This window comes from Sciurus carolinensis, chromosome 2 (genome assembly GCF_902686445.1).
Source record: "Sciurus carolinensis chromosome 2, mSciCar1.2, whole genome shotgun sequence".
Taxonomy (NCBI): domain Eukaryota; kingdom Metazoa; phylum Chordata; class Mammalia; order Rodentia; family Sciuridae; genus Sciurus; species Sciurus carolinensis.
The window spans coordinates 52,542,964-52,562,228 of record NC_062214.1 but is presented as its reverse complement, the minus strand read 5'-3'; the positions used below and the strand labels follow the sequence as shown (position 1 = coordinate 52,562,228).

The 19,265-nt window shown below is 36.9% G+C and overlaps 1 protein-coding gene and 1 pseudogene across 4 annotated transcripts in view; one reads left to right on the top strand and one right to left on the bottom strand.

The window, feature by feature from the left end:
• The window catches only part of Sh3gl3 (SH3 domain containing GRB2 like 3, endophilin A3), a 142,408-nt gene that overhangs the window by 114,061 nt on the left and 9,082 nt on the right, over positions 1–19,265 (top strand). The window lies entirely within an intron of this gene.
• Positions 4,509–5,375, bottom strand: LOC124973093 (holocytochrome c-type synthase-like; annotated as a pseudogene).

Sequence of the window (19,265 nt, the reverse complement as noted above, 5' to 3'; positions counted from 1 at the left end):
AGAAAGAATTCCATAACTTTACTAAAGTCTCCTAATGTGGCAGTTAGATAAACCCTTGATCTTAGGACCCTTGTTGCTGCATTATCCTTAAATTTTTAACTTTCAAAGTATTTTACTAATTTTTAAAGTTTTAATTAGCTTTGTTGAGCACTTGGTATGTGCTGGGCTGTGTCTCAAGTGCTGCGTTGTTCATTTTTAATGACGAATGACACATAAATACGTTCTTGAGTAAAGTAATCAAACTGAGGGAAAAAATTCAATGGTATAAAAATCCTGTGGTCTCTTGTGTTTGCCCATTCCATCCCAGTCTCCTCCCTAGATGTAGCCATTGTTAACAATTTGGTATGAATATTGTCATATCTATTTATGTATATATACACACACATACATAGTTTCAGATTTTTTTCTGTTTTATAAATGCAAGATCAACTTAGGCATATTGTTATGCAGTTTTCTTTTTAAAATATCACTATTTCTTGGAGTTATTTTCATGCCTTACATGTAGATCTATCACTATTTTTAATGACTTCATAGTTTTTCATTATACACACACCGTATTCCTATTATTTAACATAAAGTTTGTTTTTATTTGCTGATATGAATATCTTTTATCTGCCTCCATATGCTGGTGAGCAAGTCTTTCTAGGAAATGAAATTGCTGAGTTAGGCTGAATGCACATTTTAAGTGATAGTAGATAATTGCCTAAATTACCTACATGACCTTTAATGTTTGCATACCTACTTCCCAACATCCATGTAATTACACTTCCATTTCTTCTGGGCACTCAAGAATTAAAAAATGGTATTCAACCTTAACTTGTCTTTCCATAATTATAAATGAGATCGTCATTAGTATTTCCTTCGTCTGAATTGTTTGTCACTTTTTTTCTTTTAGGTAGTTTTTGTTAGTGATTTGTAGGACTTCTTTAATATTCAGTTTTTTAACCTTATTTTGTCTGTTTATTGGTTTTGTTGCTGTGGTTTACTTTGTTCAGTTTTTTTGAGTATATAGAAGCTCTATTTTGATGTAGTCAAATTTATCAACATTTTTATTTATGATTTTTGCACTTTGTGTTTACTTATGATTTTTGCATTTTATACCATCGAGAAAAGTCTTCCTGACCCCAAAGTTATTCTGCTACAGTTTTCTATGACTTTTAAAATATCCTCTAAATATTTAAATTCTAATCATTTGTATTATTTTTTGTAAATTAAAATAAATGACTAAACTATAAGAATAGCTGTGCCAGTTTGCATTCCCACCAGCCTTGTATGAGTGATCCAGTTTCTTCACATCCATGCCAGCATTTTGGGGTTGTCACTGTTCTCAATTGTAGTTTGCAGTTCCTTTGGCTAATGATGTTGAACATTTCTTCATGTGCTTATTTGCCATCCAAAGGTCCCCTTTGGTGAAATTTCTTTTCATATCTTTGCCCATTTTCTACTTAGATTGTATTTTTACTGTTGAGTTTTGAGAATTCTCTTTATATTCTAAATGTTAATTTTTTGTTATGAAAATTGTTTGCAAATATATTCCCTCACCCTGTAGCTTACATTTTATTCTCTTAATAGGGTCTTTCATGGATCAAAAGTTTTTAATTTGAATGAAATCCAAGTTATCAGTTTCTCCTGTTATTTGCTGTTGACATGAAACTAAGAATTCTTTGAAGGCAAAGAATATAAGATCTTCTTCTATGTTTTTTCTTAAGTTCATGATCTATTTTGAGGTAGGATTTGTGTGTGAGACATGGCTTGCCATTGGCTGTCTGGTCGTTCCTCCATAGTACACCCAATCCAGAAAAGTGTCAGCTTGAATTTTCTTCCAACACTGTCACTTCCCTTCAAGATTTTTTTTTTCAATGAAAAATAATAATTATCAGAATAACAGGTATACATATAGTTTTTAAAAGAAAGTGGTACCACAAGACATTTATTTATGAAAATCAGCAGTCTTATAAGGCCTAACCCCCCACAAGCAGCTGCAAAAGCCCCCCCCCCCCTTGGAACCACACCTTGGCAATATGGCACATATCCTGCTTCTCTTCTGGAGTGTCAGTTTCCCGCCAGCGAGGCCCCGCACCCAATCACTCTCCACCGCCCTGCCTCAATCCCCTAGCGACAAAGCTTGCCCAATTACCTACCGCCCCGTCCAATACCCTGGCCTATGAGACTTCTCTCCACTAAGTGTGCACATTCTCTGAATAAAGCGGAACTTCTCTGGTGGACGGACAGTTGGTGTTGCCTCATTCTTTCAAGTCTCCCTCTCTGCTCCTTTCCCAAGGCTTATTTGCTGCTCTCAGAGGAAACCACTTTCAACTCTCCACTGGTAGTTAGCTCCATCATTCTGTATAAAACACTGATTTTTCAGTTTTGGGTCATGGAATGATTTCCTTCTAAGGAAGATAACCTTTCAACTCCCTATCCTTTAGTCCCCCCTATACTTCCCCTCTTCTTCCAGTTTACTTAAAATCACCATTCTTGTCAAATAAGTACTTATTACATAATTATCATTTCCATCATGCAGAAGTATTAAAATACACCCCTCCTTTGTTTCCCTGGCTGTTATTTTACATGTAGTTGCCTCTACCTCTGAATGAAAACCTGGGCAGGCCCCAGAACTTTTCTGGTTACATCTAGGTCACATGAGTTCTCCAGACACTTCACTATGTAAGTGTAGGTTTGCACAGTGGCCCACTTGCTAAGACCTGTATAGTAGCAAAGTTAAAATCTCCAATTAACTATTGCAGTGTCAAGCTAGATATCAGAACAAGCATGGTGTTTGGCTTCTTTGTTTCTTCTACCCCTTCTGTTCTTGAAACTCTAGGGAACTTCATGCTCTTTGAAGGCTCTTTTAAATTTCTTTCTCTCTCTCTTTCTCTCAGAAGAACATGCAACATTCCAGTTCCTTCTTGCTCTCTCCAAAAACTTCTCTGAAAATTCTTTCTAATCTCCATTACCTGACCTGGTTGTGCCACAAGTGTGAGTTGGAGTTAAGAGTAATAAAAAAATTTCCCCCTTTCTCTTCTGTTTCTGTTTCAAGTTCTACAGGATGATCTGTACATTAAGCTTTAAAAATGGTTCAGAAGCCTAAGCCCAAACTTCACTTTTATGTTCTATAACAATGACTTACAATGCCATGTGCATAAAAATAACATGCACAGCAGCATTGCTTAGTGACTAGGGCTGTACTTTCATTCTTGTTTGACTTCCAGAGCCTTGCTTATCATAGATTTGTAAGTCGTGACAACAGGTGCCATTAGTCCTCTTGACTTTGTTCTTCTTCTGCAATCAAAGCTGTTTTGGCTCTTCTAGTGCCTTTTCATTTCTTTGAGAATTTTAATATCATCTTTTCAATTTTTACAAAAAAATAAAAAGCACATTTGGATTTTGATTTGGATCGGGTTAACTCTCTAGATCCTTTTAGAAAAAATTGATAGTTTAATACAATATTGAATGTTCCAATCTTTTTTTTTTTAGGATAAATTAAAGGATTTAATATTAATACTTTAAAAAAACAGTCATTTGTAACATGCTGCTATAATGAGAACAACCAGTTTTGGGGTTATTGATACAAGTAATTTCAACAGCAAGCTTAAAGCTTTCTTAAAACATAAAAATTGAGACAGTGAATTGATACAAACATACTACACGTTAGAAAAATACTCTTCTCGTGAATGTTAATACTCAGCTAAATATAATCACTGGACTGTGACTTGAGCCAGGTTTTCAAATCTGGATTAGCCCAACCCCAGGGGGAAGGCTTCCAATGGAGGAAGGAATGGGACTCAAAGTTGGACTAACTTGAAATTCTAGGGACAATGAAGAGACCTGTTTTGGGGGAGCAGAGTTACATGTCAGAACAACACAAAAGTATTTTAAAAATTAAAATGTATGTTTCAAAGCATATGCATCAGCGCCTCATGGTGAGTTGAAACTTCTTTAACAAGGCCCAATCTGAAAAATGCATATAAATGAGAATCTAGAGAGCCAAGATATGCCTTAGTCTTGCTGAGTGCAAGAGTATGGCTTTGCATTCTGTTCAGGGTCTCTACTAAATTGTAGGGACTTCAGAAATAATAGTCTTTTCAAAAAAGATATTGCTTATCTATAATAAATTATTTTAGTTAAAAGGTTTGACTAGATAAAAGCTCATGAGCAGTGCACTGACTTTCAGGTTTTGCCTCTCAAATATTCCTGAGAAAACAGTAAGAAAAAAGCAACTTTCCTCACTTTATAAGAACTCTTTTTCAGAAGTTTTTCAGACTTTTCTAGATGAAATACACAGGCAGTGTTGCAGCTAAGAGACAAGCTGAGGGACTGCTTTCCACTTAAACTGAACAGGAAGAAAACTTAGAATGATCTGCTATAAACTGCAAGGCAAAATGCAGCTCAAAACTGAATGGAGCAAGGGTCCTTTGCTAAGTGGAGGATGACATGTGATTACCCACTTGAAGGTTCCATTACATCATGAGTGCAATTCAGTTTGGGGAAATAGTTTAATGTATCTCTCAGAAAAAAAATAGTTCATACTTTGCATCATAAACAAAACAGTGGTTATGATATGTCCAGTGCCACCAAGCAACTTTCATTCGGTCCCATACTGCTGAGAGCAAATCCAAGGCAGGGCGGACATCCAGAATGGTGAACTGGTAGTCCTTGTTGACTTTGCCACCATCGTAGTAATCTATCACATATATAACTTCCGTGCCACAGCGGTTGATGATCCAATCATGCCTGTCAAAGGGCAACTCATACCCCATCCAGGAACGAATTCTTGCTCTTGGTGAATACTCTTTTGCTTTCCCTCCAAATCGGATCAATGATGGACCACAAGGACACTCCACAGCATGAAGAGCTTCCCACTTCAAAATCTCCTTCCAAGCCTGTTCATTGTTCTGATTGTGAATTCTAATGATATTATACATATCTTTCTAACTAATATCCTCATCCTTCCACTTCCACCCTTTCCTTAATATTGCATTCCAGAACATCTGTTCAGAAGGATAAACCCACTTTTTCTCTGAATCTGCTCGTGGAATGGATGACTCCTCTCTGACGGTAGGCAAAGGAAAGGGCTGATCTGGAGCTGGTGTTTGATTAGGTGGTGGCATTGGGTTTGAAGGATCCAGGTTCTCCTAATTCTTAGCAGCAGCACCTGTAACAGGACACTCCACATACTCATATGCATGATCTTGGTGGGCAGGCCCAGAGTATGCTTTGCTCTCACAGGTTGGACCAGAGGGTTCCACATTCATTGAACAGCCTTTCATTTTCCCTTCATGCATTGGGCATCCTGAAGATGGTGATGCTGTCTGATGATCTGAAGCTTTTGAGGTCAGAACTGGAACAGCAGGAGTAGAGGCTGACAAACCCATGGTTGGAATCAGTGTTGAATCCAAACTATTTTAAATTTCCAGCTCTAACCCAAGCCCGAGGAAAGCAATCTGCTGTCATCCCCACCTTTCTCTCACTGGGTCACTGCTGTGGCCTCAGTCACTGTGGGCGCTCTCTGAATGTTCCAATCTTGAACACAGCTTATTTTATTTCCTATTAATTTAGTTTTGCTTCAGTTTCTGTCAGTGATGTTTTGTTGCTTCCAGTATATGGGTTTTGCATGTTTTCAATCCATCTCTAAATCTTTCATAATTTGGTTGTGCTTATAAACAAGAGTTCTTATAAAATTGCCTTATTGAGTGGTTTTATCTCTAGTATACATTTTTTCTTGATTTTTGAATATCAAACATGTATCCTGCCAGTGGCTAAATTGACTTGCTAGGTCTAGTAGCTTTTTAATTATTTGTATGATTTTTCTATATGGATGATCATGTCATTTGCAAGTAAAGACAGTTTTACTGGATGTCTGAATGATTTTTATTTTTCTTGCTTTTTGATACTTGCTAGGACCTCCAGTGTAATATTGAATAGAAATGGTTAGAGGCAATGGACCTGCCTTGCCCCTAATCTTAGGAGAGGAGCATTAAGTTTCATAATTATGATGTTGGGTAGAGACTTTTCATGGATAGTTTTCTTGGATGGAAGGAGCCTTTCTCCAATAGTTTGCAATGAATTTTTATCAGGAACAATTTTTTCAATTTTGTCAAATGCTTTTTTTTTTTAGCATCTGTTGAGCTGATCAGTTTTAAAAACTTTTAGTTTGATAATTTGGTGAATTACATTAAATTAAATCAACCTTGCAACTTCTTTTTTTTAATTCATTTTTATTGTAAACAAATGGGATACATGTTGTTTCTCTGTACATGAAGTAGAGACATACCATTTGTGTAATCATACATTTACCTAGGGTAATAGTTTTTGATTCATTCTGTTATTTTTTCTCCCCCCCCACCCCTCTTAGCCTTCTATACAGTCCCTCCTTCCTCCATTCTTGCCCCGCTCCCACCCCCCATTATATGTCACCATCCGCTTATCAGTGAGATCATTCGTCCTTTGGTTTTTTGAGATTGGCTTATCTCACTTAGCATGATATTCTCCAACTGCATCCATTTGCCTGCAAATGTCATAATTTTATCATTTTTTGTGGCTGAGTAATATTCCATTGTATATATATATATATATATATACCACAGTTTCTTTATCCATTCATCAATTGAAGGGCATCTAGGTTGGTTCCACAATCTGGCTATAGTGAATTGAGCGGCTATGAACATTGTTGTGGCTGTATCTCTGTAGTATGCTGATTTTAAGTCCTTTGGGTATAGGCCAAGGAGTGGGATAGCTGGGTCAAATGGTGGTTCCATTCCAAGTTTTCTAAGGAATCTCCACCCTGCTTTCCAGAGTGTCTGTACTAATTTGCAGTCCCACCAGCAATGTATGAGTGTACCTTTTTCTCCACATCCTCGCCAACATCTATTTTTGCTAGTATTCTTGATAATCGCCCTTCTAATTGGGGTGAGATGGAATCTTAGGGTAGTCTTAATTTGCATTTCTCTTATTACTAAAGATGTTGAACATTTTTTCATATATCTGTTGATTGCTTGTAGATCTTCTGTGAAGTGTCTGTTCATTTCCTTAGCCCATTTATTGATTGGTTTATTTGTATTCTTGGTGTAGAGTTTTTTGAGTTCTTTATATATTCTGGAAATTAGTGCTCTCTCTGAAGTATGAGTGGCAAAGATTTTCTCCCACTCTGTAGTTTCTCTCTTCACATTGCCGATAGTTCCCTTTGCTGAGAGAAAGCTATTTAGTTTGAATCTATCTCGGTTATTGATTCTTACTTTTATTTCTCGTGCAATGGGAGTCCTATTAAGGAAATCTGATCCTAAGCCAACATGTTGAAGATTTGGACCTACTTTTTCTTCTATAAGATGCGGGGTCTCTGGTCTGATTCCAAGGTCCTTGATCCATTTTGAGTTGAGTTTTGTGCAGGGTGAGATAGGGGTTTAGTTTCATTCTGTTGCATATGGATTTCCAGTTTTCCCAGCACCATTTGTTGAAGAGGCTATCTTTTCTCCATTGCATATTTTTGGCTCCTTTGTCTAGTATGAGAAAATTGTATTTATTTGGGTTTGTGTCGTGTCCTCTATTCTGTACCATTGATCTACCTGTCTATTTTGGTGCCAATACCATGTCATTTTTGTTACTATTGCTTTGTAGTATAGTTGAAGTTCTGGTATTGCAATACCCCCTGTTTCTTTCTTCCTGCTAAGGATTACTTTAGCTATTCTGGGTTTCTTATTCTTCCAGATGAATTTCATGATTGCTTGCTCTATTTCTGTAAGGTACATCATTGGGATTTTAATTGGAATTGCATTGAATCTGTATAGCACTTGTGGTAGTATGGCCATTTTGACAATGTTAGTTCTGCCTATCCAAGAACATGGGAGTCTTTCCATCTTCTAAGGTTTTCTTTAATTTCTTTCTTTAGTGTTCTGTTGTTCTCATTGTAGAGGTCTTTCACCTCTTTTGTTAGATTGATTCCCAAGTATTTTATTTTTTTCAAAGCTATTGTGAATGGGATAGTTTTCCTAACTTCTCTTTCTGAAGATTCATCACTTATGTATAAAAATGCATTGGATTTATGAGCATTGATCTTATATCCTGCTACTTTACTGAATTCACTTATGAGTTCTAAAAGTTTTCTAGTGGAATTTCCTGGTTCCTCTAAATATGTAATCATGTCATCAGCAAAACCTTGCATTTCTGAGACAAACATTTTTGGGGAAAGTTTTTAGAAAATATATACTTTTAATTTTAGAATATTAAATTTACAGAAAAGGCATGAAGATAGAATAAAACATTATGTTATGCTCTATTCATTCCCCCCATTATCTACATCTTATTCATATGGTACATTCATTATAATTAATGAACCTATATTGATTTTTAAATCATTATTGTTATTATTATTATTTTGAACCCAGGGTCTTGCACATGCTAGGCAAGTGCTCTATCCCTGAGCCACACCCTCAACAACTTCTGACATTTTTATTTACTAAGGTCTATACTTTATTCAGATTTCCTTAGTTTTTACCTACTATTCTTTTTATGTGCCAGGACACCACCTAACATTTAGTTGTCGTATCACATCAGGCCCCTCTTGGTTTTGACAGTTTCTAAGACTTTCTTGGTTTTAAATGAGCTTGAGCATTTGGGGGTGTACTGTTCATATATTTAAAGGTTGGTTTGGTATAATTAATGGTCAGAATAAGGTTGTGAGTCTGAGGGTCCTCACCACAGCATATCAGGGACATCAAGGTGACTGAGCACTGTGGATGCCCATCTGGATCAGTTGCCTATCTGGATCACTGGCTAAAGCAGTGGTCATCAGCCTTCTCCTCTCTGAAGCTTCTCCTTTTCTTTTCTATGCAAAGGTTTTTTAACTACAGATTCAATTTTTAAATAGATGCAGGGATATCAATGTTGCCAGGTTCTTGGGGATTGAACCCAGGGCTTTGTGCTGCGCAAGGCATGCACTTTACCTACTAAGCTATATCCCCAGCCCTTACCAGATTCTTGAGAGAGCTTTTGGAGTTTGTATCTTTCAAGGAAATTGTCCATTCATCTAAGTTATCTAGTTTCTTATGATAGACACTAAGGTCTTTGAGTCTATCATTCTTTTCTAATACACTGTATATGTTTATTGCTGTCAATTCCCCTCTAATACTACTTTAGCTCTATCTCATGGATTCAGTTACATTGTGTTTTCATCTTTATTATCTTTGAAATACTTCCTAATTTCACTTTTCACAGTTTCTTTAACCCACATTTTCTTTTGAAGTATTTAATTTCATTTCCACATATGTGGTCTTTTCCAGATATCTTTCTGTTTTGAGACTTCAGATTAATTGTATTTTGTTTAAATAGCATACTTGGTATGAATTGCACCCTTTGAATTGTTCTGAGACTTGTTTTATGGCCTACAATATGATCCATCTTGGTAAACGTCCTGTGCACTTGAAAACGATGTGTATTCTATTTTCTTTGGGTAGAGTGTTGTATAAATGTCAGATCAAGTGTTGTTCAATTCTCCTATATCTTTTCTGATTTTTTGGTCTGGTTTTTCCTATTTATTTTGAGTAAAGAGTATTGAAATCTCTAATGGTAGTGGTGGACCTGTCCATTTTTCCTGCCAATTGAATCAAATATGGGAAGACTGGTTATATTCTCTTTTCCTTTCTCTTTCTCATTGACCCTTTAATCTAATTACTCATATTGCTCTTAAACATGGAAATACTTTTTATTGCCTTAAATATTCTTCTCTATTTCCTTGATTTTCTTCCCTTCTAAGTTCCCATTAGATGTTGACCCTTTTGACTCTTACTCTGTGTCTCAGTGTCCTTTTCCTTCTTCCTTTCCTCATCTCTGCCCTCAGAGGAAATTTCACTATATCGTTTTATTCTTTGCTGATACTTATTCATTTATTTAGCATATCTACTCAGTCTCTTACCTCTATTGTATTAACTTCCCTACTACAAACTATGTGACTTAAAGTAATACACATTTATTATCCGTCTTAAAGCTGTAGTGACTACAAGGTCTAAGATCCAGGCACTGGTGTAAGAGGAGAATCCATTTCTTAAATCTGTCTCCAACCTCTTTTTTCACAGTTGCAAGTTCTTCCCTGAGTCTGATCCTCTTGCTTCCCTCATATCAGGACCTTTTTGATTACATTAGACCCACACACATAATTGTGCCCACCCACATAATTCAAGGTAATCGCTCTATATCAAGATCTGTAAGTCAGGTGTGGTAGCTATATTCCCAGCAACTCAGGAGACTGAGGCAGGAGGATTGCAAGTTTGAGGCCAGCCTCAGAAACTTAGTGAGAACCTACCTCAAAATAAAAAAGGCTGGGGATATAGCTTAGTGGTAGAGCACCCCTGGGTTCAATCCCTAGTTCCAAAAAGAGAAAAAAAGAAGGATCTGTAACAATCACATTGGAACATTCATTCCCTTTTGCCACATAAGTTTCCATAGTCATAGATTCCAGGGATAGGAGGAGAACAAGAGGGGGCATCTTTGGATTCCAACCATACAAATTTCTAAAATTTTAACTTTATGAGTGATTAGATCCTTCAGATCCTTCTGAGAATATTAGTTATATTTTTTAAAGTCTCCATTTAGGGGATCTATTAAATCTTATCTCCTTGAGTGTTTGTTTAGCTCTGCCATCTACTTTATGAAGTTATTTCTCATCCAGTGTTGTTGATTCTTGGCTCTGTATTAAAATATTTATTTGAGATTCTTTGTTAGTTAGTCTCCCATGGTAAAGTGGGAATAAGTGATTCTCAGCTGATTAAGTGTACTGTTTTCTGATTTTCAGGGTGTTTCCATCACCCATGGTATTGCCCTGACATCTTGCGTTGGGTTTCCATACTCAGTGCTCCTTCCTGGAGTTAGTTGCCTGGGCTCCCAGGTAAGCTGTGCAAACCCAGAGAGGGAGGACTTACCTGGCTCCTCTTCTTTTAGAGAGCCAACCAGGTATCCAGCTACCAGTATCCACTTACTTTGAGCTTTGGGCATCCTCAGAATCCATATTTGTAGCATCCCTATTCAGAGACCCTTTTGAGCTTGATTTTCTTCATCTTATCTCCTATATCTCATCTTCTTGGAATTCCTCATAAGCCTTACAATTTCTAATCTATCAGCATTGTTTGCTTCTGTTTTCCAATATGGTTTGGAACTTTAAAATTTTCTTATTTCAAAATTGATAGGGATTCCATACATGGAAGAATCCTGCAGTCTTGTACTCTATCTTCTCTGTTAATACAAACTATCTTTAAGTTATTCAAGGTCATGTGTTGCACTGATTGCATTTTTATGTTGTCACACAAGATGGCCTTAGTGCTCAAAGGATGTCAGAATAAATGCCTTGAATCACATCATAAGAATATTCTTTTATCAGTTCTCTTTCAGTCTTTCTGGTAACAATGAAGTAAAGCCATAGTTTTGTACTGGAATGTTTTTTTAATGTCCAATTCAGACATTAAATAGATCTCATGTTAAAAGGCTTTTGCAGGCAAGAGTCCTAACTTTAATTGAATTAAATTGCCTCTTTTCCATTATAATTATTTTCATGGTTATACTCTCTTTAGAGCATGTGGTGCTAGTTTTGATTTATATTTTTGATGTAATGTTTCATTTAAGATTATTTCAGTTAAATTGATTTCTTTAAAAATCATCAAGAGGATATTCAGATACATTTCTCTGAAGACTTCTTTTATATTGTATTAGGGTGACACTAGTTTCTGTTTCAAAAAAAAAAAAGGAAAACAAAAGTAAAAGAAAAACTCAAGTGCAGTATGCAACAGCATAAAAATTTTCTTACTCATGGAATAATCCAGGGAGAATATTCCAATAAGATGGTTGATTCTCTTCCCCAAACCTGCTCAGGAGCCCAGGCAAATATATGCTCTGGCATTCTTATCACATGACTTACAAGTTGTTGTCACTCCAGCCAGCAAGAAGGGAGAAAAAAAAAAAAGAAATATGTAGGCTAGACATTTCGTCCTAAGCTAGCAAGGCAGAAATGACACACTCAAACATTCCAGTGACAAGAGCTCAACCAAACAGCCACATCTAGTGGCAAAGCAGCTTGAGAAATGCAGTCTTTAGCTGGGTGATCACTACGCAGTTACAACAATGTCTTAGTCTTAGTCTTATCATAGTACTGTAACAAAATACTTGAGAGTGGGAAACTTATAAGCAACAGAATTTATTGCTTACCTTTCTAGAGGTTGGCAAATCTAAGACCAAAGTGCTGGCAGATTCAGTGTCTAGTGAGGTCCATTCCTCACAGATGGCACAGTCTAGCTCTGTCCTCACGCTGCACAGGGACAAACTAGCTCCTTTGGACTTCTTTTATAGGCACTAATCTTATTCATGAGGGCTCTGTTCTCATGACCTACTCACCTCTGAAGGCCACAACTCTTAATACTTTCTCACTGGGGATTAGATTTCAACATATGAATCTGGGTCAGACACAAACATTCAGATCATGACAAATGGAAATACACATCAGAAATAAGTCCCTAACGATGATTGACTCCTGCTGGACCCCCTTTGCTGGCAGTGAAGGAAGGGTCTTGACTAGATGGTGGCTCTGCTATCTTTGGGGAGAGTTTCTCTCTTGTCCTTCATTCTGTGGGTCCTTACATTTCCCCCCTCATAAATCTTTTATATCTTCTGAGTCCACCTCTGAGGTAGTCTTAGGAAAGTTGCCTTCTTTGGGATTTGGGTTTGTGAACTCCTTAATGTTCAATAGATGCAGATATTTTTGGGTTAAACTTGTTTCCCCTTAGTTTGATTCTTTCAAAAACATAATGATACTCTCCAACTCTACTTCGTGTACAACCAGAGAAATGAAAAGTCATACCCCATTTGTGTACAGTGAATCCAAAAATTAAAAAAAAAAAATAATGAGCTTCAATCTGCTGTCAGGCAGGTCTCTTTTCCCATAACTGAACTCAAGGTGCTTTGTTTCCTTTTTCCCTTCCTTCCTTTCTTTTATTATTTTCTTTTTGGTACTCAGGGGTTCAATACTGAACTACATCTCTAGCCCTTTTTATATTTTATTTTGAGACAGGGTCTCACTGAGTTGTTTAAGGCCTCCCTAAGTTGCTGAGGCTGACTTTTGAACATGCGACCCTCCTGCTTCAGCCACCTGAGGCACTAGGATTACAGGCAAGTGCCACTGCACCCTGCTCAAGGACCTTTCTTTGACATAGCTCTTAAGACTGCTTTCATTCTTTCCTTCCTTGCCAAACCCATGCTTCCCCAACTCCAGTCATGGATGCTACCTTGAAGGCATCCAAAACCACAGAACTGAATGGGAGGCAATAACTTTAATATAATTCTTGATGCACAGCTGGGTTTCTTTGGTTTAGGAAGATCTCTGAGAATCATTCAGAATAGCAGCCTGCTGATCTTCTGTTCTTTGGGGGCACAGAAGAAGTTTCTATGCTGATCCCAACCTCAGATCATTCTGGTCTCCCTTCCTTTACTTGCAAAGTGGGCAGTTCTTACCCTTCTTACACTAACTCACTAGACACAGTAAGGAGTCTGACAGTAACATTTTGGTTTTGTTCATCTTTTTTCTTTAGAGATACTGGTATGTAATCTGGTTTCAAAGGTTATCAAGGACAAATGTTTCATTATGACTTAATAAGAGTTACTGACTTCTATGCCTATTATATCTGTTTCTTCTTTATCACTGCTGGCCCTCTAAGTCAGTACCACTAATTTTAGATGTTACTATGGCAACACCCCATTTCTGGTACCAGTTTCTGTGTTAGTAGCTACCCTTCTGGAGAGACTCAAGAAGACAGTGTTCAAAGAGGACAGAAATGAAGAATGGAAGTCTAGGGCCAGAGGTATCCCCTAAAAGAAATAAGCCAGAAATGGCTCATATCACTTCTACTCCCATCCCCTGGCAAGGGCTTGGTCACATCACTCATATAACTGCAAAGGCTGGGGAGAGGTAAGCTGGGGACCCACATCCTACCTACAATTACATTACTATGGAAGAAGGGAAGAGTGGGTTTTGGTGGCCAGCTTGCAATCTCTACCACATACATTTACTATAGACTTAGTGTGGAAGAAAATGTCTATCCTGTCACTCAGTATTCTCTACAGGGTACCACATAATTCATTTATGTTGGAGTGTGGTACCTGGTGCAAGCTCATAGACAATGTGGGAATATACATTAGGATAACCTAGGTATGGGAAAACTTTTTGGTGGAGTGTCAGGTAGTAAATATTTTAGGCTTTATTATCTCTATTGGGCAATTTGGTTGCTGTTGCAACTACTTGACTCTGTTGTAACACACAAAGTATTCATAGACAATATATAAGTGAATGGGCCTAGCTGTGTTCCTTTAAATTGTTATTTAGTTCATAGGCCATAGTTTTCCAGCTCCTGACTCACTGCAAAATCAACTCAGCAGTGACTACCAGATGTTTACACACTCCCAGTAGTATCATTCCTGGAAGTGTATTCTAAAGAAATAATTTAAGCAAAGCATCCTGCTTTGTATCTATATAGCAACTGTCTAAACAAACAAAAAGTTGTGAGAACAGCCTAATGACCAACATTTATTTGTCAATAGAAGGATAATGGTTAAGAGATTGTAGTGTATAAAATGAGATATTCATCTATTTAAACATATTAATAAGTATTTAGAAACATAAAATGTTGATAGTAAGTGGAAAAGAAAGACTAAATTATAAGTAATCTATGATTACAACTTTGTAAACATGTATCTGCATATAGATTAGGCTAAAGATAGGATTATGGACATTATTTTTATTTTCTTAAGATACAATTCAAATTGTATTTTAATAAGAATATTAGGTAAAAATGTATTTACTAGTGGAAGAAGTTGATGGTTTTGAACAATAGGTATACTTCCTTCTTTACAGAAATATGTGCCCCATTGTACTCTCCATTTGCTCTTGTCTACTCAGAAGCTCAATACCAGATATAGGGTTCAAGCATGGCACCATCTAAAGAACTGCAAACTAGTATGTTTGTCCCTTCTTTGATGGGGGTGACCATGCATCACACTTTCTTTGGGCAGGTCCCAGCATTTGCCTCTTGTTTCAGTGTAACTTTTAATCTTCAAAGTTCTGTTTTTTGGATAAAAATTATATTTTCCCTGTTTTTTACCTTTACCTTTCTACTTCTATTCTGATAAAACTTTATCAGAATATATAGATATTATTGTAAGTCTCTTCAAATTTTTGTTTAGAAATATGCTGGATATCAACAGACTAATTGAAAACTTTGGAAATGATTCCAATGGCAGCCTCTGCACCCCAATATATTATATTTCAGTAGGCAGAACCCAGAACACCACCTGGGTTGGCTCAGTCCTTGCTCTGCTCTCTCACCTTCCATCTTGCACCAAACAAGGGGTCCATTCTTGAAGAGAGGACCCAGGAACTAGAGTCAAGTTCTCAAGACACCATGCTTGCACTTGCTACCAGAGAACTTAGCTTTCTTTTGTGTTGGCCTTTTGGGCAGTGTAAAGAGTAATGAACTCTATAAAAATTAAAAGATATTTGAATTAAAGTTTTACTCAAAGGCATAAGCTTATAGCATTTGAGAGCCTAAAGTATGCCAGATGTTATTATTTGATGCTTTATGTACCTAACATTTCATCCTCATAATGATACTGTAAGAAAGTGATAATAATAAAAATAAAATAATAAATAATGATATAATGTTAATAGCAACTACACTCAAATGCTCACTTTATGTATATGTCTAGTACTATTTATTCCCATTTTACAGACAATTAAGGAGGTTTAGAGAGGGTAAGTGACATTTTCTCAAGGTCACAGAGCCAGTAAATAGTAGAGATGGTTGCTTTCTTATAGATATTTCATTTTATATCATTAAGAAGGAAGACTGGAGAATGTTACAAGATGTTCAAGAGCCCCATGAATGATTTATGTCCAAGACTCATCACAGGGAATCTGTGGTCAGCACATGGTTGCAGAGGGACCATGTATCCAAGTAGGAGGAAGAGAACACTGATAGGACAGTGAGTTCTCTGACTTCTTCATCCAGGTAGAGCATGTCTGAGCTTTGTCCCTTCCTTCTTGGCCAGTAGTTCAGTCCCTAGGCAGATTAAGTTGTTAGAAGGGTGTTGTTCAGCCAGGGATCACAGATGTGCAAAAGAAGGCTTGAAAGAAGCCTCCATGTTCAAAAACTAGATTCACCCCTGCCACAGACTCTTCTGTATGCCTCTGTTGGCCATTTGCCTGTGCCTTTCCTGGGCCGCCTCTTTGGAGTTTCCCTTGGCAGAAGCTCTGAGTACCCATGTCACACACCTAGCATCAGGCTTCGTTGATTTGTGGGTGGAATTTTTGAGTGTAAAGAGGTCCTGTAGTGTTTGTTTCTCAGGCGCAGTTTCAAAAGAAAATAACATTTTATAGCCTGCATTAATGGGAAATTACTTTCCATTAGGATTCTGAATGATTTGCACATAATGTTTATAAAGTAAAGGAAAAATGTCAAGCATTTCACTAACAATTTAAAGCAAAGCTCAAAAGACGCTGCCAGAAATGAATTCCAAGAACATTTTCTTCAACATTTCTTCTTTCTAGAGAAAAAAAGTTGAGAGAGATGAAAGAACATGGGTCAATTAGGCAGAATGCATTGTGGGACTGAGATGGAATCTTTGATAATATCATTGCTAGGTAGTTAAAGGAATGAATAAAGTGTGCCAAAAATGGAGAAGGAGGGGAATCACAACTTGAAATGATGGATTGCAGACAAAATCCAAGTTCAGGCTCTGGCTAGGATAAATGAGCGCCTGTCCAAGCCTGTGAGTATGGACTGTGCTGTTTTATCAGCATATGCTACCCCTGTCCCCAAAGAGAAAAGGAGGCCAAGAAAAGTCCTTTGGATGAAATGTGTGCCTGGGCAGTTCCATAAAATTGCCGATTTTGAAGAAAACAGTATAGGGACCTGTGATCTATGCTCAAGTATCTTTCTGTCCCTGGGGAATTTGTATCAGGCACCAAGTTGTCACTTTCTCAATTATGCATTGAAACATTGAAGAACAAGATATATTTTCCTTGTTTGTCAATTCATTTATTTATGAAGGGTTTTCTTCTCCACTAATATTCCTAAAAAAGGTATCATTTTATATACCGACAACTTATGTAATGACAATGAAGGGTTAATAGACTACAAACTGAGATCTACTTTAAAAATGTAGAAAAGACTGAGATTCATTAACAAATGTGCATTCCAAATGTGTGCTACAGGCCTGTCAGAGTGAGGCAAAATAAATCTCTCAAATGACTTGTATTAAGACATTCTAACTCTCTTTAGGTATAAAAGAGACTTTTATAAATTTCTTGACACTTCGAAGGCTGCTCAGAAATAATTTCTAGAGCCTAAGTCATTCGTCTCATTGGTACAAAATCTCTAGGATTACACTAGAAAATAAACATTGATTCAGAAGTGAAATGTGAGGTTTAAAAATTAAAGAAGACGAGCACTTTGCAAATAGAAACATATACCTTTTTTTAACCTACATTTCCAAAGAGGAAATTAAAATTTCACAGAGCAGGGAAAATGGAGTTTGCTCAGTCAGCAAGTTCTTACTTTTCTCTTCTTTCCTTCTCCCCATCTTTACTTCTCGTCCCTCCCTCCTTTTCCCCACATCTACTTCTGTAGACCATGCGAAGTGGTTCAGAATTCAGAGACAGGGTTATGGACAAGAGAGATATAAACATGGAGGCAGGAGTGACACATGGTAGTTCAGATTCTGGAGCTCATTAGCTGTGTGACTTTGGGTGAATTTTTTAACATCTCTAGACTGATTTGAACTTGTCCCTAAATGAAGGGATTGGACTTAATATATTCTAGGGTAGTTTCTAGCTCTTAATTCTGTGACTGCAATGTTTATCTTTTGTGAGTACTTAGAATACTTAAAAATTGGAGAAGTGGACAGGTTAAACACTTAATGTTTTCTATATTTAAAACATATTTTTAAAAATTAAAGTGTGAGCTGTGTTTATAGTTGTTGATCAGTAGCTATTGTTGAGGGAAATAAAGGAAGATTACTTTTATTTTCCAAATTGAAAGAAGATTCGAAGGGAAAGGTTTTTCTCACTGCAGAGGATGGTTTCCAGTAATTCTTCTAAATACTCTGCGAAAGGAGTTTTTGAAAAACTGTGAGACCTAACTTATTACTTAGCTGTGGAAGTTTCAATATGACTTAGCTGAAATGGTTATATGATATATTATCTCAAATGCTGAATATCTTAACATCTCATATGTGTTTTGTAATAATGCATTTAATTTGTGAACTAAAAATTAAAATACCATCATCCAAAATTATTATATTCAATTATTTTTAAAAATAGTATAGAAGTCAGTATGTTTCCAGGGATTACAAATAGGACAGCCATGTAGCACAGTTCCAGGGAACTCATTTGAATCCACATGAATGACAGTCCCTGGAGTTGTCCAGTGGGTGTGGCTACAAACTCTCCAGATTGTGGAAATGAGAGACATAGGAAAAGTGTGAGAAAATTGTACTGGGCCAGTAACAACACCAAATCTCCCAGTCACAAGTCTCTAGCCAACTAGGGATCACTTGCCCTGTCCAAAGTGGGTGACCAATAGTCTAAGCAGCTTTCCTTTGCCCAACAATGTGGGCCCAGAATAGCCAGTCTTTCTGATTTTTCAAGAGAAGCCAGAAATCATAGATTTATGTGTAATCTCCTGATGTTTCAATATTGGCAACTACTCCACATTATAAAAGATGTGAATCAGGCTAAACCAAAGTGCCACCTGCAAGCTGATCCCTATGCCAGAGACCAGAAAGCTACATCTGTCACCTCTCAGGAAGTTTTGATAAGTAATTGGACTTCAGCTTCTGAGGTGTCTGCCTGAACCATCTCAGCAGACAAGTCAAGACTTTGTACAATGAAGGGCACAAGCTCTACTAGTTAAACCCAAGTAATATAACCTGTGTGGACTGTGGAGGATTGATATTAAGTTTAAAATAGATCACACATGCTTATTTTTATAGACTACAATGATTAAACTTGAGTTCCATTGACAAGTAATTTCCATCAATCCTATTTCCTGTGCATAAGTACAGGGATGTTATTTCTAGAAAGACAGTTTATAGACTTTATTAGTCTTTCTCAGTAGTTTACAACTTACACATCTTAGGTTATGACTCAAAATTTGCAGATAAAGAAATTGGGAACAAAAGATGACCTCATTCAGAGTAAGAACCTAGGAATCTCAAGTTTCTATCCAGTGCACTTTTAC